This window comes from Callospermophilus lateralis, unplaced genomic scaffold (genome assembly GCF_048772815.1).
Source record: "Callospermophilus lateralis isolate mCalLat2 unplaced genomic scaffold, mCalLat2.hap1 Scaffold_73, whole genome shotgun sequence".
Lineage (NCBI taxonomy): Eukaryota > Metazoa > Chordata > Mammalia > Rodentia > Sciuridae > Callospermophilus > Callospermophilus lateralis.
Window position 1 is genome coordinate 7,735,056 of NW_027515346.1, and position 22,393 is coordinate 7,757,448.

Consider the following 22,393-nt stretch of genomic DNA (forward strand, 5'->3'; position numbering starts at 1 on the left):
ATCTGATATTGACCATAATCTTGAAATATATACATAGAAGACCCTTCACAATGTATTAGGTGTTCCCATTATATTTTCCAATAGCAATTAGAGAGCGAAGAAAACCAATTTAGCTTATGGGTCCACTTCTTTCTTTTCAGGACTAATGAATCAAATATTAAAAGGCTTTAGTGTTTAATTGATTATCATTTATGAAATCAGAATGATATGCATTCTGTGATTTCTTGCTTAATCTACATTGGAAACTTTATTATTTCTGAGTATCAGCATCTGTACACACCACCGCACCCCACTCTATTTTTCAATAGTTACAAGTACCTGTGTTCATGCTTCGTCAGTTAGTTATTCTCTTTTAAAAATAAATATGTGTTGCATTCATTGTTTACAGAAAATTTATGAAGTTTAAAAACCAGTAAGCATTTCCACAAATTTGACTTTAAAATAGATTTCATCACAAAACACACACAAGAAGTAAGAATGCTTTCTTTCTCTAATTTATTAGCCTTTCTAACATCCAATATCAGGACATGAATGCTGCTCATGGAGGGATGTTCTTGCCATCAAGAACAATCAGTACTACTTTCTTCTATCTCATCAAATGTTACAAAGAGTGCACATTTTACTGTGTTTCATATGCAGAACTTGACTTTCCATTATTTGTTTAGTGGGTTTTTGCTTTCTTTTTTATCACTTTGTTTTTCCTGTATTTTCCAATACTCATTTTTTTGTGTGTGAGGTATGAAAACTAGATCACTAGAATTTTCTAACTTTTGCTGTATTCAATCATTTGATTATTTACTAGCTAATATTTCTATTAAAGCATCATTTTAAAGGTTGTACTGAGGTAAGCTAACAAAACTATTTTCAAGTTCTACTGCAGAATCAGCATAACTTTCTTGAGCTCTGTAGTTAGATCCACTATTTCTGTCCACAAACTGTGCTCTTTTTGTTTTATTTTTTTTTCTCTTTGAAATGAGGCACAGAAAATTGCTTTTTCAGAATTTTATCATTAATGAAAATGTATTATTATTTATCATTAATTGACAGTCTGCTTCAGTTTAGAATACCAGGTTGAATACTATTTTTTCTTTAAATCTTGTGGTAATTCTGTATGTATCATCTATAATCTAGTATTAATGATAAATACTTGCGTTCTATTCTTGCTTTATTGAAGCTGACCATAGTTTTTTCTTTAAGGATATTCTATTTGGTTAAAGCATAGCTTCTTGAGAAATTCTGTAGATATGTTTAGCATGTTTAAATATTATTTTCTTGAATATAGCATTCAATCAAAATGGAATATTTCCAGACCAGATTTTCTTTCCAGTATATACATGTAAGAAACTGGATAAAATATGGAAAATAATATCTATGTTTTTCAGACACTAAAAACAGGCATAGCAGGTGAGTGAAACCATAAGCAATAAGTGTAGACTGGTGAGGTGAACTATAATTTTATTTTTAAAATTGTTCTTAATAAGTGTAGTTTGATAAACTGCTGTTAAAAATAATTGGTAAAGGGGAAGTAAGAATAGTTAAAGTATACCAGTGTAAGAAAAACTTGAGGTCTGGTAGCTGAGAGTAGACTGTGGAGAAAAATTCATGTTATAATAGGGAGGAACTCCCCACTTTCTCTTCACCCTGTCACCTACTTAATGTCACCAAAACCCACCAAGACACTCAGAATAAAAGGTTTCAAGTTCAGTAGTCACACTCTCTCCAAATACAAAAAGCAGTTACAATTCAACTGAACACAGAAGCTTGTGTGCAAGTTACAAGGATCTGAGACATTTTATAAAACGTTAGGTTAAAGATGCTTCTGTTTTTTTTTCTTTTTTTTTTTTTGTATGTGTGTGTTTTATTTTGTTCTGAGGGTGTGGCTATTCCTTGGTTACCTGAACTCAACAAAGACTGTTATATTTTGATGAAATATCAGTGGCTGACCCACATTAAAAAAAGAAAAAATATTTTCAAAATTTTAAAAAAGCCTAATTACTATATATACTGCTTTCTTCCTCAACATTTTGCATTTTAACGTTTTTTTAAAATTTTTATTTTATTTTTTATTTTTAGTTCTGAAAATTAGACAGTAAAACAGCTTCTGGGAGAATTTACACCAATTGCATCAGGGTCTGGGAAGCTGAGAGGCTGGAGCAGGGCTGGGAGGAGCAGACAGGAAGGAGTCTTCCTCTTAGTCACTGGAGGCCAACTATAACTAAAAAGAGACAAAAATCAATAATTGTTTGTAAGCCAGGAAATGACACAGATTATCAAGTTAGTATGAGTTATGAAAATTTCATATAATCAAGAAAATGGAAAAATCATAAACAGGATTAAAAAAAATAGGTGTAAATTTTATTTTTAGAAGTTTATTTGTGAAACACAAAAAATAAAGATGAATTTTATCTTATGACTTTAAATGGAAGGTAGAGAGTTATGCAAGTAATAAAGTACTTCACAAACCTTTCTTCAGTTACAAAAGCATAATAAATGTATAGCTTCTACTTATTTTACTCTTTATCATCCTTTGCATTTCACCTAGGGTCACACTTGTAGAGTGTGACCAATAACTAAGCAAATAACTAATCAAGAAGATAATCATGAAGTTACACTTTTCTCAGAAAACCCCAATAAATTTCAGAGCAAAGAATGGATACAAAACCTATTCATTCCCTTCTTTGGGAAAAGGTCCCTTTATAAATCATATAGAAGAAGAAATTGGCCATCGTTTAACAAAATGTTACTAGAAATAAATATGAGTTAGCTTCATTTAGAAGTAAATGGAAATAAAATAGCATCATTGTACAGTATCTTTCAGGGTTAGCCTTGAAAAATGAAAAGTGGAAAAAGCTCTTTTTAAAGAGAAGAATACTTGGCAGCACACTTCATCCTTAATTACACTGTAAAAAATGTTACCTCAGCTAAGAAGGTACATAAACTTAAAGGAAGAAATTAAGATTTTTCAAGAGTCTAGAAGGAACTTTTGAAGACTATAAAATTTTGGGGGTACAGTAATCGGGATGGATCTCTGAAAGAGATAATGCAGTGTAAATATCATGAGATTTCATGCTATCAAATACCAAAGCAAATATATCATGGACATTGTACAAGACAACCAAGTTGACAACTTGACTTCACTAGTTGTATTTATCCAGCCTCTGATGATGCACAGGATGAATGAGGACTGAGTACCATAGTGCTTTCCAGTCACTGAATTTTATCTATCAAATACTTACAAATATCCAGCCAGTTAGGAAGAGAGGTCTATTTCTAGGTTCTTGTGACAGCATCATTCTTTTCATCATTCTCTCATCATAAATTAACAAGTGGACCTCTTTTAATGAAGAAATAATTTTAATCAGAAAAACCCAACCTTTTTTTTTTTTTCATTTTGCTTTTAGGGACAATAAATCCTAAGCAAGCACCATTAATAAAGTGCCAAAGGATCATGCATAAAAGTGAATGAGACCACAGTTAACAAAAACAAAGATATTATATGGGTCTATGACCATGTTATTCACTGTATTTTCACCTACAAAAGAAAATAAATAAAAAGGTACTGGCCTGGTAGAATTCTGGAACAGGTGATGATGTTGCTTATACTTCTTAAATTACATAACAATATATCAGTTTGTGCTACCAAGAGATACACTACATAGATCTAGGAGCTAGACTGTCAAAGTTGAAGATTCTTCATTCTCTATCACTCCCATTAACCAACTTGGCAATTACATTTTCTTGCACCATGCTTCCGCATTCTCTAGTTTTAGAAATCCTAATTATTTAAGAGGACACTATTCCACCAGGATGTCTAACAAGGTTCAAACTAAAATTTAAACTGTACCTGAGGACTCAAAATTCTATGTACTAAAAAAAAAAAAAGAAAAACAGAAAGCAAGAGGGGAAAGTACAATCCTAGCTAGGTCAATTCACTCTCCTTATCAGAAGGACATTGATTCCATGTTGCAATGGAGATAAAAAGTCAGTTGATTCAATTGGAAAACAGATGGTCCAATTCTCTTCTTTTTAGTACTCACTTTCCATACAGGAATTGTAAAAAGACCAGCGAAGTAGTTGTGTCTTGAGAAAATCATGTTCAGGAGGCTCAAATGATTTGGGCATATGTATGAGTTTCACTCAATCAGCTAAGTTGTAGAGACCAAAAGAAGTCTATTTAGGGGATCTAAAAAGAAGAGCAAAAAAAAAAAAAAACACAAGATGACATTAATTTGACATTCAGTCTACACAGCTGTCAAAACTGTAATTAATTGCCCTGTTTTCCTTTTTATAATTTTTTTTTCTTTCAGGAACAGACTCTCACCAGTACCATAAACTAAGTACAGAACTTTGAATGAAAAGCGAATTTTTGTGGTGTCACTATAGGGAACTGTGCTTTATGGCACCATAAGGACAGAAGGATTCATTTCCCAGACAATTGCTGAAAGTGGTCTTTTCAAAATATTTTCATCAGTAGAAGAGAGTTTTTCTGGCTATGACCATTCAAGGCTTCCAACACTCAAGACTCTTTGAGACTCATGTAAATCACACTCTATGTCTCAAGTAGGACCCAATATGAGAGTGCAAGACAACATTTAATTTGAAGAATAGTTCCATAAATCTGCCAATATAATTAAATTTTATTTATTATGCACAGATCAGTACATCAAAAATGACCAAATACCTGGAAATAATTCCTTTGATATTTCTATTTCCTAGACAATAAAGCCAGCTTTAATATAGTATATCTTCTACCTTTTCAGTGACACATAATTTTTAAATTTTAAGTAAACTTCTCCTTTAGGCTCAAAAATCACCATATAACTATGGTACTAATACTATTAGTGATGAATATTAGAAGAAAAATTCTTAGTACTTTTAAGAGAGTTGTTTGAAATGAAACACTAGATCAACACATGATCCTTCAAACAAATTATGATAATGCATGCACAGCAATAAATTTGAAATAAAGAAGGTATAGACATTTATTAGCTACAGGACTTTGAAACCTCATGCTTTGGACCCAAAAGGCAATTATTTTGCTTTGTCATTACACCACTTTTCATAACTGTGTGGGGAGTTTTAGGCCCATGTTTTTGTTTTGTGATCTCACATGCTTCATTTATTCAGATGTATTAATGTAATATATGCTTATATGAGTAGTTTGAAATTATATGCCTCTTTCTAATTATAGAATTGTCTAGAAATTTTTGTTCTTCACAGTTTCTAAAATAGAGAGCAATTACCATGAAAGCTAGAAAATGCACAGTGGCTTAAATAACTCTTCATCCAAGAGTTTAGCCTTAAATTTTTCAAATAGTTGATGGTCAATAAATTTATATGGTTCATAAAGTTAACATCTGTTTAATCTTAAAGTAAAGAAATAAAAAGCCAGAGAGTGCTTCTTCACAGATGTCAATCTTTCATTACTGGGAAACCCATGGATTACTAAAGGGCAGTCTGTCTCTCTGATTGATGTAGTTATGTAAAATTCAAGTCCTGCTTTCCTTCCCCACAACTTTGGCTTTTCTGTGTCATCTTGTTCTTTGTGTTTCAGTGACCAGAGAAGGAGACAGGTTCACAATTACTTGTTCATGTAAAGAATCAAGCAAACAAGTAAAGAAACAACTAAAAAATAACTGAGTTTGTGAAAACATCAGAAATTGAAATACAGTGACAGGGAAGGATGAGATTCCACTGACCTAAATGTTCCTTTAAGAAAAGTTAGAGTCAGACAGTTCCATTATAATAGAAATTGGAAAAGACATATGTGTGTATATAGGCACATATATATACACATAAAACTAATACATAAAGAACTAATCAACACCAATATTCCTCCTCTAAACTTGGAAATTATATTCCTGTGTATTTTTAATCCAGGATTAGGAAATTACTAGTATGTTCATTTGATTTTCAAAAATTTTCAGTGTGCTTCCAAACACTTTTATTAGGATCCTCTCATTTCACATTTTCGAACTGAGAGAGTACAGGGTCAGGAAATTTTTAATTCTTTGAGTTAAATTGGATCCAAAGATTTTATAAGAAATATATGTAGTTTATGGCATTGTGATATTGCCCTCTATGAAATGAAGTTTTGAACATAGAATCTCATTTTCTTCTAAAAGTTTAAAAACTTATAATTACTCAAATTATAGAAATCACATCAATAGTAGTTCTATTTTATTTATTAATATTACAGAAGCAAGTTAATAAATAAAAATGCTAAATTACAGATGGCGATATGGCTCAGTGGTGTGAGCCTAGCATGTGTTAGGTCCTGGGTTCGATCCTCAGATCCACATGTAAATAAAATAAATGTTGATAAAATATCAAGTTAAAACTCATGTCTTCTTTTATAATATGTATACAAATAAGTAATGTTTAAAATCTCTAGATGACATTCTATATGTAAGTTGTATCAGTAGAACTCATTAAACTTAGAACAAATGAGAAACTAAAATTAATCATCACTCCCTATTTAAAAAATGACTCATTTTAGGAGGATATGAATTAAAGAAGCAAACATTGTTAGAAGAAAATATCCTCAATGTATCATTCAGAACAAAGTTTTCTGGGCTGCGTTGAACTGTTGGAGCTGAAGTCTCTCTTCTTCATCTACAAGAAACCTCAGCAATATGCTAAAATTCCCTTCTTCCACAGCCTTTCCATGACCCAACTGCACACTACTTCTGAATCTAAGAATGCAGAGGCAATTACCCAGATGGATGAGGCCAGGAAGAATGTGGTGAGGGTAATAGCCTCAAGTGTTGCATGTTTTAAGGAAAGACATCTTTAAGTTCTTTCTCTGCAGGCCTATAATTTTAATGTCTATAGAAAGATGACAAACATCCCCCTGGAAAACACAGAACTGTGACTTTCCCAATGTAACATGTCAGCTGTCACTTAATTATACTTTCTTCCTTGGTTGATAAAACCAATCCTGGGATAGCTGGTCTCCAAACATTTTTCTGGACATATTTGGAAAGGCATCTCAATTGGAATCATGTACCAATCACAGTTGCTATTGTTCTGATTGTATGATAACATTAGTTCAGACCCATTAAACAACTTACAATGCCTCAACTTTGAGGTGAGGGATTTCTGTATCCTGCAATGGTTCCACTATGGCTCTGAGGATCCTCTCTCTATCATGTGTGATAGGCTCCTCTTCCCTTGCTTGTTCCCACATGAAGCACCTGATTCTGGGTAGTGTTGTTTATGTATGCCACCATTTTCAACCTGGCATTTTTGTCATTCAGGGTCTTTGTAAAATATTAAAATTAATCTAAAATTTTAAAAGAAGAAGATGCGCTGAATGCCACAGGCTGAGGAGATCACAGGAAGATTGAACATTGAGCTGAGTCAGAGCCCATGGTGGAAGGCCAAACTAAGGAAGTTGTGATGAGCCCTCATACTCACTAATGGAGGTACCTGCCCTTTCTCTGAGAGAAACCATATAATATTAGCTTGGGCTTTTCTGTACTATATATAAAGTTATATATACTGTAAAAAAAATAAAAAGGAGGCTTATGATGGAGAATCAAAAAAAAGTGCAATCAGTTTAAGCAGGTCACTGATATTCCAAGTGTTGAAATCAGAGAATACTGCTTTATCACAACCATTGTCAATATGTAAAGGGATAATAAAATTATAAAAACTAAAAAAGTGTAATTCAGAGAGATTTGGAAACTTGAGCTAAATGGTAATAAAATAAAACTGTAACCTGTACAGGTAATATTCCTCATGGTTGATTTTGTGGTAGTTTGAATGATGCATTAAAAAATATAAGATATGCCAAAGCACAAGACCTCCAAAGCCATGTGCAAGAGAAATATAAAATAGGAGAAGGGCATAAATAGTTGAACAAGCATATGTGTGATAAGGCAAGGCTCATTTGGGGAGGAGGAAGCCCTGGACGTCATGTGCCCTGGAAAAGTTTATCCTCTAGACTAGTACCCACCCTGGCCCAGCCACACCTCTGCCTTTTCTAAAGTTTGTTGTGCCCTATTTCTTTGCATGTCGCCCATTGATCACCAAGGTACCATCTGAAATTTTCTCCTACATGCACACTTATTGTCTAGGAGAATTGGAGTATTGTGGGGTGAGTTTTGGCAGAGGGTTTGGCTTGTGTTCCGCCTCCAGCTTTGTGGAGTCTTCTTTTGTTTGGAGCCACAGAGAGCTCTTTGGAGAGCTACAGAAGTACATACACATACCCAGGTTTTCCTGTCGACTTGACACACAATATTGAGCAGGTGAATCCAATCTCTTTGTCTGTGCTTCCCTGATTTTTAATAGAAAAGTGATTCCATTCCTAATTGTGAGCATTAGAGTCAATTATCCTGATACCTGGACTTTAGCTCCAATCAGTGAAACAAAAATCTCTGGGGAGTACTCTCAAGCATTGGATTTATTAAGCTTTCAGGGAGGTTCCTAGATGTTATGATTAGTATAAAATAAATGTTAATGGACCAAGGTCTTGAGTACATATCGTATATTTGTATCCTGGCTTTTATATCTTTTTAAGGCTTGAATAGATTTCTTTTCCTTTGGTACTTGGGATTGAACTCAGGGGCTCATAACCACTGAGTCACATCCCCAGTCCTCTTTTGTATTTTATTTACAGACAGTGTCTCACTGAGTTGCATAGCACCACAGTTTTGCTGGGGTTGGCTTTGAATTCACAATCTTTCTGCCTCAGCCTCCTAATCTGCTGGTATTGCAGACATGTGCCACCTCACTCAGCCTGAATAGAACTTTAATTTCTCGCAACTTTTATTTATTTATGTTAAAGATGGGGATGATGCCACTTGCTTCTCAAGACTGTGATGAGAATTAAATGAAGTCATAAATAGTTGGCACTTGTTGCCTAGTGAGTGCTCCATAAGCCAGGGATATGACAGACCTTTGTATTTTTACAAAGACAAAAAGTAGTCACGCAGCTTTTTGTCTGTTGGCAAAGCCTTGAACAACTTAGCAGAAACCTATTTCAAAAAAAAAAATACATAAAAGGAGTGGTGAAGAAATGTTGCTCAATTGTGAAGCATGCTGAATTTCAGTCACAGGTGCCAAAAATGTCATTTATACTAGGACATTATATTAATTTATTAGTATATTCATTTGTAACATATACATGTATGGGCATAACATCATTGATCAGTCTCATTTCTCAGTGCCTGAATCATCTCTCTTATCCTCTCTTCCATCAATCTAAACTCAACTATTCTCTCTCCAATTTTTTCGAGATCCACTTCTGTTTTCACTCCATTTTTCTTTTTACCTTTCACATATCAGAGAATGCACTTGAAAATTGAGTTTCTGCATCTGATTTATTTAATTTAATTTGATGTGCTCCAGGTTCCTCCATCTCCCACAAATGATATAATTCCTCTCTTGTTTATGGCTGAGTGGAATGAGTAAACTTGTGAAAAGATGTGTAGATGCTATTTTTTGGGTATATCACCTGCCAGCACACAGAACCTTGCGTTTCCAAGCTCAGCCTGCTATTGTGTGAGCCAGGGAATGAAGATGCAGGAATAATGAGGTCTCACGTGAACCATTTGAGGTCTTCCGATCTGTGGCTCTTACTGCTTGTACATGCCCCAAACAGCCTGGTAATTTCCAGAGTGTCTTTTATTGTCTGCATTGATGACTAACCTGTTTCAGGGGTCTGTTTTCAGTACAGTTTTGTTCTCAAGAGAAGGGAATCAATGTGAAGGTAAAATCTCCTGATTCTCCAGGTGTCAGATATAGGATATGGTTCTTCCCACAATTCTTTCCCTTTTGTCCATTCATGAAACTGCCTTCACCAGGTTTACATTAGTTCTCTATTAATGTGGCACCTTTGTATTCATTTTGGCCCTGAGCTCTGGTTGGGACAGAGAATCTAGAGTCAGAGCAGACCTGGTCCCACTGGCCAGGTGAACTTAATTATAATTATTATTTTTTACTATTCAGGGATTCATGTTCCCAAGTTGTGAAATGAGATTGACAGCTAGTAGTGGTAACATTTAATGACATCAGGAGCCCTTGATGACCATGTACTGGACTATTGTTTTTGAGACTTTTATCCCTGCCCTCTTCACTGGCAATAAGAACTCCATGAGCAGAAGCCATGTTTACACTCATGTTGCAGGACAAAGATGCTCAGCTGTTTCAATGTAACTTGATTTAGGTCACACAGCTAGCAAATGGAAGCTTCATTGTAGCTGTGGGAACAGAGGGGAAGAAATGCACAAATGAGCATGGTAAAGCATTGGCACATAATGATCAGGTTATAGAGTAGTAAAAGGAGGTACAGGTGCAATGGAAGGCCTGGCTCTAACCAGGGTATAGGCAAGGACTGAGGAGGAGAGAGCAGAGTCCAGAGTACAGGGTAGAAGCAGGCTTCACTCCAACCATAAAGAGGTAGCTCAGAGAGTAACACCACAGGAGGCCTGGGCCTGCCTTGCAGGGATGGGGCCAAGTTTGTGGTTTTCAAATTTGACATGTAGAAATGCAGAATATGAGGATTGGGCTTGGCAGAAAGCCCCAAACTCCTTTCTGTTGTATGTGCATGTACATAGGCACATACAGAGAGAGAGAGATGTCCAGAGAGTTGTTAACCTGTGTAAAAATCAGAGAACTGTTCATAATGGAGAATCAATTGAAAAGACAATATTATCATTTGAAATATACTTTAGTCGGATTGGACTGCTCTAAGGGAGTTCTAGCAACTACATACTTTACAAGCAAAAACAAATTTTATTTGTGGACTTATGAAAGCTCAGATTTCTAAGATCAACTTTCCAACAGATTTATTGACTATTGAGATCCTGCTTTTTAATAGAAAGCTGAAATATGAAGGTTTGTGTCCCTTTGAGTATCTTGGTTGAACTTCTCTCCAATAAGGTGATGGTATTAGAAGGTGAGTCTGTGGAGAGGTGTTGAGTTTCTGAGGCTGAAGACTTCATCAGTGGAATTAATGCTCTAATGAACAGGTGCTACAGGCTAGCTGGCTTCTTCCACCACATTATGACACGGCCAGGAACTTCTACCCATTATAAATTTTCTCAACAAGCATTGAATAGCCTTGTGCCTTGATCTTATACAATGTGGAAAATGAGTGTCTGTGGCTTATAAACCACCCAGTCTACCATTAATTATTATAGCAGCTTGATGAGAGTAAGGGAGTGCACCATGTGTGTCCTCACAGGATAAATTGAGAAGTTTCTTTGCAGCTCTCTTTCAATAAAGGACATTAATCCCATTCCATAGCTCTACCCACATGACTGAATAACCTTCAAGACCCAACCTTTTTCTGCCTAGGCTTATGATAAACTACCACAATATTACAATACATATTCACACAGGGTCTAGGACTGGTCATTTTGCCCCAAGTGTGTATAGCCAAGCTTCTGAAACCTGGACCTGGAAGTAACTGTCAAGTCCTCTATGTGTTCCTGGCAATTAACTTTCAAAGAATTCTTCAGTGCATATTAATAGTCGTATCTGTGTATTCACCAGGCTGCTCACTCAAGATAAGAAGTGGCCCCTTCCATTGTAAACTCCAGTCTAATGGAGAAAGCATAAACCCATGTTGTCCCTTGCTGCACTGACACTAAATATTGCAAATGAATCATGGGATCCTTTATGGCTAATTACTGATCAGTAAATATTACATTGCAACAAGCATGTGGTAAAAAATTTAGGTAAAATATTGTTCACATTGGAGAAAAAGATCCTGGAAATCAGGCAAGGTTAGGAAAATAATTAGGGACTGGGCATCTGGCTCAAGTGGTATCATGCTCATCTGGCAAGCGCGGGACACTGGGTTCTATCCTCAGAACCACATAAAAATAAAATAAAGATGTTGTGTCCCCTGAAAACAATATATATATATATATGTATATTTTTTTTCATAGTTCTCTCTCTCTCTCTCTCTCTCTCTCTCTCTCTCTCTCTCTCTCTCTCTCTCTCTCTCCCCTAAAAAGAAAAAAAAAACAAAAAGATATTAGTCACCAAATAGTGTGGTTCATGATTGGGTTGTCAGACTCTTACCTGTTGGGATTGATTTTTGTTATTCATTTAATTCTATATTTTCAACATGGTTGTTGTTTATGTGGTTCAAATAAAAACCCATCTTAAAGACTCAACTCTGTTCCATCCCCACTAACCTTTTCCCATTGCCCTTCATGAACATCTGTTTTAATTGTTTTTAGTATATATTCTTACTGTTTCTTGTTCTGGTAGGAGTCAATAACAATAATAAGTTATTAGGTAAATTTCTTTCTTTCCCAAAAGGGAGTGCTCCTGTATATCCTGTCTGCCCCTTATTTATTATTCAATGAAACAACCTGGAAAACACACCACATATGCAAAAATCTTACCTTTCCATGGTGTAGATAGACCAAAGTTGGAACTAAACAAATGATGGACATTTGGGCTATTCCTGAGCTTTTTGTATTAACAATATTTCTGTATTGAATAGCTCTAGGAATCTATTTTATATTCTTGCAAATGAACATTGAATGTTCAGTCCTGCAAGAAATATTGCTTTATCAATAGCAACTTTTTATAATTTCAAGTAATAAAGCCCAATTCTTTGGAAGGTTAAAACATTTTTTTTCTGCCAGAAAGTATACAAGTTCATGCTTTCTGTAGATGCCCCAGTAGACAGAGGCCACATTTTGGATATTCCTTGCACTATTACAGAATGCTGGTAATGCCTTCTTTTTATGTGGGAACCATTTTCTCTTTCTGTAATTTTTTTTCTTTTTACATATGATGGATACCATGTCATGGTTACAGAAGAAAACATCAATGTCCTACCCTTAGTAAATCCATGGCTTGGTGAGAGTCCAATGCTGAAACCAATAGTTTCTTCCCAGTACAATGATCACCAAGGACACAATGCATTTTGGTAGTTTGTGTCTCCCAAAAAATTGATCTTTGTAATCTAAGTCCTTATACCTATGGGCTGAGAGATTTAAATATTGTTTATTTATATTAATGTTCACATTTTAATAGTGATAACATCATTTATTTTTTAGTTAGAGGTTTTTCTATTTATTGAATTTTAGAAAGACCTGAGGACATGAACCCTATAAAAAGAATTCCTGGAACATCCCAAATATTTAAAATAAATGCCTTAGAAAGTAATGCATCTGTATGATTATTCAGCATACAGTAATAAATATAAGATCACATCAGGTCACATACATGCAGAATACCCAGAAGAAACAAGGAACCACAGGCTCTGATGTGACAATATATGGTTGAAAGTTGCCAAGCAAGAGCTTCTGGGGCTGAGGTGTAAGTCATAGAGAACAATCAGCAGGCAGATGGTAAAAATGGAGAAGCCCCCTCTCCAAACATGTGAAAGTACATTATTAATTTATATTTGATGTCATCTCCAAAATTCTGAGACAAAAACATCTGTAACTATAAACCCCATATTTATCAGCATCCCTAGATATGTTACGGCCAAGATACCAATGGTAAAGTTCTTGGGTTAGATCTTGTGCTAGAAAAGGGACGTGAAGTTGCAGAAGAAAATTATGGTGTTAGCTGAGATCTCAAGATGAACTTCAGAGGAAATGTTTCTTATACTAATAAAATAATATATTTTGTTGATCTTTATTTTCAAATTCCATATTAATAGTATATATCTTAAGAGAAAATGAAGCAGAAGGCCTTATTTCAAATAGTGTCATATTTATCAATCTCAGCCTATCCTATTACTAGGGATATATGTGGATTCACCCAACACACATTTTTCCCACTTCAATTATCAACTCTCTCTAATATTCTCCAGGTGCCATTCGAATATTATTACCAAATCATGTCTGGATTGTGTAATAGTAGCTGTGCTCCCACTGTACATAGCCTTTCTTATAGATTCAGAATTACCATATATTCTCAAAATATTTCTTGATATTATCTTCTTCTGAGATTTTCTGAGGTAGAGTGTTAAGTTGATTTCATCTTTCTCTTCTTGATTAAGCAGTAGGAATATATTGAAAACTCTACAATTTTCAATGAATTGAAGTGGAATGATTGTACAAAAGTAAATAATTGCTACCTTCTCAAAAAATGAATCTCAATGTAGTAGGTGTGCACATAGATGTATTTTTTAGATCTATCTTTTGACCATTTATTATCAGACTTAATGCCTTTAATATATCATCTAAGATGACACTGAGAAGCATATCCTCTAAGATGATTTTTTAATTTGTATTTGTATTCTTTTTTTGAGTTCAAGTGTTATGTTGGTGCCAAATCTGATCATCTTGTATTACATATATGCATATATGGAGTCTTATTACATATATTCTAGAGCTATTGTGTATGAAAGAAGAACAAGGATCAAATATGGATGTGTTTCTGAAATAAAAAGTACTCAGTAGAAATGCTGGCCATTATCTTTTAATTATGTACTTCATCATCTATGTGATTTAATAGATTTAAATCTTTTCTTTTCATAATGTCTACATATGTTGTGGATTCGATTTTTTTTCATGATATTAAAATTTTCTAACAATATGTGTAGAAAGCTCTTTGACAGTATTTAAGGCCTGTCTTTGAATCCCCAATGTAGCTATCCACCTTGCATATATGCTATTATCATGACCAGAAAAACTATCTTAAGTGACCAAAGTCCAGCTATTGAATATCAGTAGAAATATATTATTATTGTTTTCTCCTTAGTCATCTGCAATAAAGAAGTAATTAAAGTCACTGTTCAGATAGACTCAAAGTCATTCCATTGTAAGGTTTTAAAATTAAAGGACAAGAATTTGACGCAAGCCTACAAGACAAACTTCCATAAGAGTCCTAATATTCATCTGCTTGAAGTAAGCAATGCATTTCTCCAGTAAAGAAACCATGCATAAAATTGATACAAAAAATTGATGTTAATCTGATGGAATATTTTTTTCTATACAAGGCATGTTGGATTTTAAGTCAAGTACCTGAAATAGTAGGTATGTATTTTAGCTTTTTTCCAGCGAAATATAAAAAAATACCAGTCATCAGGGCTAAGATTGTGGTTCAGTGGTAGAATGCTTGCCTAGCACATGTGATGAACTGTGTTCAATCCTCAACACCACATAAAAGTAAAATAATAAAATAAAGTGTAAACAAGTTTTGAAAATAAATAACAGTCATGAGAAATCCATGTAAATAAGACTAAATCATTCCATGACTCTTTAGACCTTGCAGATCTAAAAGACATGACAGTAAGGGAAACCAAAACAGTGAAACATTCACGAACATAGGATACCATTTAAAAATATGAGGTAATGTAGATATTTGGCTAAAATATCAAAGAATTTACTTCGATTTGTTTTTATTTTTATCTGTAATCTACTCTTTGTACTTGGATATGAGACCCATTATTATAACTCGGCATGTGTACATAGTGTGTAATTATCAGATCAGGGTAATTTTCATCTCATTAAAATTATTATTCTGTGTTTGAAACTTTCTAAGTTCTGACTATTTTGATTTATTTAAGTAGTTATTATACAATCACCTTATTGTGCTCTAAAACCTAAGAGTTACTTTCTGGACTTAATTGTTTTTGCACTCCCTACACACAATCAGTCAGTTTCTCATTCTTATCATAAATCTGGGAAGTGTTTCTGTTCTCAGTTTCTGTGTGATTAACTTTTCAGCTTCAACACATAAATGCCACATGCAGTATTTGTGGGAAAATAAATGCCACTACTAGGAAAAATAAAATATTATACTCAATTAGTAATTAGGGAAATTGGCATAAACCTCTGCATTCACTCATTCAGTGTTTAGAACTTGTCTACAATAATAAATATGGAAAAAAGAATAAAATATATAAATCAAATGTCCATATGTGTTTAACATTTTATGGGTCTTATTTGGTCACTGGGAACAAGTGTCGTGACATCTATTTTTATAAAAATGACATATTCTAATTCTTATAACTTTATTTATAATAAGTGAATATATTATAAGTATGTTTTTTTATTGTAAGTTTCAATAGATCAATATTACCATGGAATAAATAACTTTAAAAATTGTATAAGAGTTGGCTCAGTGGTGCAGACCTGACATCCCAGGGGAAAAAATATTTTAAGAAAAAAATATTTTAAAAAATGGGGATGTATCTCATTGTGTAACCACCCAAATGCACTCACCCTCTACCCCTTCTCCACCTGAGATGCCCATCACAACACATGAAAGAACAGTATCTCAGTCTGCCACCTATCCAGCAGTTCTCCTTTCACAGCCCATCCGAACCCATTCCTCACTTGATGCCCATCTTTTTATGCCACCCTGTGAGTATGCATTGGGCCTGCACTAAGGCACACCAGCACAACTGGTTGCTAAGGTCCAGGTGGCAGGTATCCCTCATTCATTCCACTGGGACCTTATATTTTTTTTTAAAATGGGTTGCTAATAATTCAAAATGACAAGTTTATGACTGAAATTACAGCTCAGTAGTAAACAAATTTTACATGTGCCTGTCTCTGTGTTCCAACTCCAGCACCTAAAAAAACACAGGCAGGCCTAATGGCACATGCCTATAATCCCAGTGACTATAGAGGCAGAGGCAGGAGGCTCACAAGTCTAAGAACAGTTTCAGCAATCTAGTAAAGCCCTAAAAATCTGTCTCTAAAATTTAAAAAGGCTTGGGGATGGTTATTCAGTGATTAAGCAATCATAGATTCAGTCCCCACAACCAAATACAAAAACAAACCCAAAGTAAAAGTGAAAAACAACTGTATTCCCCAATATCCTTTGCAGGTAGGGGTCTCTGTGATTTTGTGCTGGCCAATAAGATAACATTGGAAGCAACTGGGACTCTAGCTCTTTGTTTTTTTTTTTTTTTCCTTTTTCTTTTTCCCCTGATTGCTGTATTAAATGGATTCCAAAATGAAAAACAGGAAGGGCCCTGGGGCATGATGGAATAGCTGGATAGCCATAGCAGCCCAGACTACCAATCACTGGGCTTTTTGATTTTCAAGTAAAAGGAAATATTTTTCAGTATTTGATGGGTTTACCTTTCTAGTATTGGAAAGACAGATGCATTGATTTTCCTCCTTGTTCTGCTTTCTGTTCATTGTCTTCAGGTTCAGGAACAATGTAGGTCAAGAAAACCAGCCATCTTTGTCACCAATTGTTTTTCAGGTCTCTGAGGATGGAAGGAAAGTACAACACAGAACCTCTATAGTACCTAATCTGACCATTGGTACAGAGTTAGGCCTGAGTCATCTCCAGGGTCCCTCATCTGCTGCAGAATGTTCACAGAGAGTGAATATCTTTTCTCTTGATGCCAACACTCAAGTCCAAAATCTCAGGGCTCCCATGGTTCTCCTGAGAACTATTCCACAACAGGCTGACACTGGTCCCAATCTTCATTACTGCACTGATGGGCCATTGGGAAAGTGAGTTTAAGCAAGCTTTACTGTCCCGAATTTTCAAGTGTATCTTCTCCAAAAAAAAAAAAAAAATACTTGAAACTAAATGAGCACTGAAGGAAGAAGTCAGGTTCCAAGAACTGAAGAAGAACCCTGCTACCAGAGAAACCTAGGATTTGAAAAAAAAAAATCCAATTTAAGTGAGGTGGCAGGTAAATTACAGACCTTGACATAAAGCAATAGCCTTACAGAAAAAGGTCACGTGTGGGCATGGAAGTATGTATGAAAGACTGACTTTTCACAGCCTCCACAACAGGTAAACATGAATGCTAAATTTGTAACACATAACATAAGAAAAAAGAACCACATTTTTTTCTTACTTGCCTATTTTTCTTTCTTTATTCTTTTTTTCTTTTTCTTTTTTTTCTTTTTTTCTTTTTCTTTCTTTCTTTCTTTCTTTCTTTTTTTTGTACAAGGGTTTCAAACTAGGGGAACATAACCACTGAGCCTCATCCTCAGATTTTTTTAAAGTTATTTTTTAACTTTTGAGAAACATATTTAATCACAATATGGAGGTATTCTTATATCAAACAAGCCATACTACAAAGGTTCCAGAGCTAGAGAGAAAATCCTGCAATCCCAGAGTGTTAAATATGTCTGTGGAACATGAGCCACATGGACACAATGTACAAGATCAAATGGGTGGAGTGGGCATGGCTCTACAGAACAGTTCAGGTAAAAGGCCAGATGCTGGGTGGAGCCTATGAAAAAAAGTGGAGAGGACATAGTGGGGCTTAGTTGTTTGGCAGAGTTGGTGAGGTAGAGTCAGGCTGAGTGAGTGGATCCCAACCCATAAGAACAGTGGATGGGGAGAAGACAGGGGAAGCACGTTGGAAGCAGCAACCCACCCGGGACCCCTTAGGTGAGCACAGCCTAGGAACCAGGAGATGCAGTGATGAAGGAGCAGAGGGCATGGTGGGTGCATCCACAGGAAGAAAAGGGAGTCAGGAGAGGCATCCAGTAATTCTGTCAGAAGTCACTGTTGACCCAGTGGGGAAGAAGGGTCTTAGGGCTCTGAGATAGATATGTGACCTCAGGGTCTGCTCCACAAGGGGCCTCAGTTTACCCTCTTACACACTGAAGCAATGGAGGGAGGCTGAAGATGCCACAGCACAGCCTTTTTTGTTCCTCCCTCTCATGGGATGCAGTGCACTTTCCATTAATTTTTTCTGTTCTTCCAGGTCCAGGACAGTACCTAAATCTGTTCTCTAGACAACGATATTTGTAATAAACTCTTCAAAACCTTTTGGCAAGAATATCCGGGGAGAGCACTGTTTGGCTCACAGGAGCAAATAGGTAACCGCAGAATATGAGCCACCAGGACCAGACACTGATTTATAGAGAAAGATACTTTCCAAGAACCTCTCATGTTATCCTGATTCGGTGCCAAAAAATTATCCCAAGGTCCTACCATGAAATCCTGAACTGAGGTCCCAAACTGGTAACCAGAGAAGCGCAACTAGCTCCAGGTTTTTGTTGGTTGGTTGTTCAGGTTAAAAATTTGCTTGGGGTCTGGGGCTGTGGCTCCGCGGTAGAGCGATCGCCTAGCACTTACAAGGCCCTGGGATTGATCTTCAGCACGACATTAAAAATAAATAAATAAATAAATAAATAAATAAATAAATAAAAAAGTAAAGGTATTGTGTCCAACTACCACTAAAAAATAAATATTTAAAAAATTTGCTTGGAATTAGAACGCAATTCTTTTTTTATATTTATTTTTTAGTTTTAGGTGGACACAATATCTTTATTTTATATTTATGTGGTGCTGAGGATCGAACCCAGTGCCTCACACATACTAGGTGAGCCCTCTACCACTCAGCCACGACCTCAGCCCTAGAATGTAATTCTTAAGATTCAGGAAAGTTTGCACAAAAACTCAGGTTTCTAACTGTCCTTCAAAGTCACCAGGAGATCTGGAAGCCCCAGACTGAGTTCTTACACAGCAAGGATCGCTGGCACTGTCCTGCCAGTTTCCACGACTCCGGAGTGCAGCCGAGTCCTCTTTGCCCCTTTTGTGTCTGGCCCTGGATGCCTTGAGTGTTGCTAACACACTAAGGGTTAGATGAGCTGGGGCAGCAGGCAGGAGTCAGCATGGAACTTCTGGTCCAGCCCTGCTTCCTGCTTGCTGTGTGACTTTGCTCCAGTCACACCACCTCTCTGTGCTTCAGTTTCCCTATCTGTCTGGAGGCCAATAGACTAGATCAGTGGTTTCCCACTTTAAGCCAAGGCAAGGCTGAGAGGTGGGCTGCCTTGTCTCCCTTCTCTCCTTTCTGAATTAGGCCTGGGTATCAGATTTTGCTTAGGTGACTCCCTGTTTATCCAGGGTTGGAAAACTCCCAGGTAACTACTTGTGTTAACCCCATAGCCAGGGCCTTGAGGTGTATTACAACAGAAAAGGGACAATACCTTTTTTATTTTCATTTCTTTTGTGGTAGTGAGGATTGAACCCAGGGTGCTTTACTGCTGAATTTTATCCACAGCCTCCACCTCTTTTATTTTTGAGACAAGGTCTTCTAAGTTGCTGAGGCTGGCCTCAAACTGGTGATCTTCCTGCCTCAGTTTCCTGAGCTGCTGGGATTACAGGCATGCCCCAAGGCTTCTGGAATCATAATGTGTTTATAGATAGGAATGATGGAATTTGATGAGCAGCATTATTCTCCTACAAAGAGAGGCTCTCCTCCCCTGTTTTACAGATGAAGAAAGTGAAGTTTTGAGAGGCTGAGTAACTAGCCAGAGGTCACACAGCTACAAGTGGCCAAGAGCCCATGTTTGTGTCATTGCAGACAGTGAGGCCCTAACTACTTTTTCTGTCCCTTAGGTGGCTTGGGAGGAGGTGGGTGTAGAGAGGTGTCCTGCAGCAAAGGATAGGCCAGTGCCCTGGGAGACCCTGCCACCTCTTGCACTAGCCCTCCTTGAAGGCCATCGGTACACACAGGGGAGTCCCCCTCAGGCTCTGTGCTCAGGACCAGGCTTCCCTCCCACAGGGCTGACCCGGGCTGGGCTCCCGGGCTCCAGGTGATCAGGAGATCTGGCGGCCCTGGACTGAGTTCTTGCACAGCAAGGGTCAGTGGTGCTGTGCGCTGCCCTTGGATGGGATAGGGAGATGCACGCGAGGCCCATCGAGTCAAAAGACCCTTGTGGTACTTTGCAGGTGTAACAATTGCTCACCGAGCTCCACAAGCCACATTTTGCAGCCCAGACAACTGCTATGGTTGTTACGAGAAACCTGAACAATGGGGGTACTTGTAGTTCTCATGACCCAGCATGTTCTGTCTGAGTCTTCGTTCTCCCATCTGAGAAAGGAGAACCCCTGTCCATTCCCACTCCCAGCCTGTGTCCCTTTGATGGAAAGGGCAAGTGTAACCTCCTCTGCCAGGCTCCCTCAGCAGCTCATCACTTCTGCAGCTCCTCTCAGGAAAGGGGCTGAATCCTCCCATTTACAGGTGATATCTGTAAAGGTTAATGTTATAGGCTCTGGCCAATGTCCTCAGCTGCTGAGGACAGCTTGTGACTTTTTCCAAGGCCTCGTCCATCCCTGGCCTGGGTTCCCAATGGCTGGGGGAGCCTGGAACCAGCCAGGAACTCCTGGCCGCCTCTAGCCAGTCCTTGGGTGCAGGTTGCCCTTCCTGTGCTCGCTGCTTCCTGAGTGCTCTGGGCTCCAGGGAAAAAAAGTGGGTTCTCAGTGAGCCCCACAGCCCTCCAGGAAGAAAGAGATTGCTTTCTTCCGCCAGGTGGGGTCTGGGCCTGACTCTCCAGGGCGGAGTGGAGGGCTATAGGCTCTCGGGCCTGCTGACATTACCCTTCCCAGGTGGCTTCTGGGTGGGATGTGTGTGGAGATGTGCTTGGTCTTAGCGGCTGTCTTAGTAACAGGGCGCTATCCTGTCCATCAGGGTTCAGGGTGCACATGACAGAGGTGACAACATAGGCCCAAGAAGGATTTCCTGGCCGGGGAGAGCTGCTGGAATGAATGGGAGGAGGACTAGGGCTTGGGTGGCTCCAGACCCTAGGGGACCAAAGAATGGACCACCCTCCAGGGAACCCCATCTTGGGGAGAGGCCCTTGTCCTGGTGTCGCTGTGTCCCTGGGCTGCCGAGCAAGGGCTTGGGGAAGCATATGCACTATCCTGGGTTAAAAGGGAGAGTCCCTCAAGGTCCGCACAGGGAATAGTTGGGTGTTAGGGCACAGTCAGGGTGCTGGTAGCAGAGGCGGGGCAGAGGCTGCCTGGAGGCGGGGACACCTGCCCAAGCACTGCTGCTGTTTGGGTGTGCTGTCCCCACATCTTGGGAGGCTTCAGTGGCCTAGGTCGGGGTCGTGGGGTGGGCTGGGTGGAGAGGTATTTTGCACATCAGACCAGCTTTGGGCCCTGGATTGGGTTTACCAAGTCACAGCACATGGGACATAGGGATGGGAGGGGTCTTTGGGGAAACCTGGTCCAGTCTCACCTTGTACCACAGGGAAATGGGAGTCCAGAGAGGCCAAGAGTTTCTCCAGGGCCCCATCACCCAGCAGGGACAGGTTGGAGAGAGGGGGTCGAGGTGGAGCACCACAATACCCTGTCCTCAAGGGAATAGGGGCACCCTGGGGATGGGGCAGAGGGTTGTAATGAGGACACACACACACTTTTAAAAACACTGACTGCTCATGAATGCTTACGGGATAAAATTAAAAACAACCCTCAGCCACCCTCCTGCCTTTCCCAGAGGCCACCGCCATTCTAGTTTCTGATGCCTGGTAATAGGCAATTGCGTGTTCGACCACATGTGTGACAGACACAGACATCTTCCTCCTGTCACTGCACCGCGCTGTGGTCTGTGTTGGTAACAATTTCAAACCCGTTCATTCAGCACCACCTCAGGACTTTCTCTTTCCCTCCCTTCCTCTCTGCCTCCTTCCTTCCTTTCTCTCTCTCTCTTCCCTCTTTCTTTTTTGGTACTGGATGTGAACCCAGGGCCACA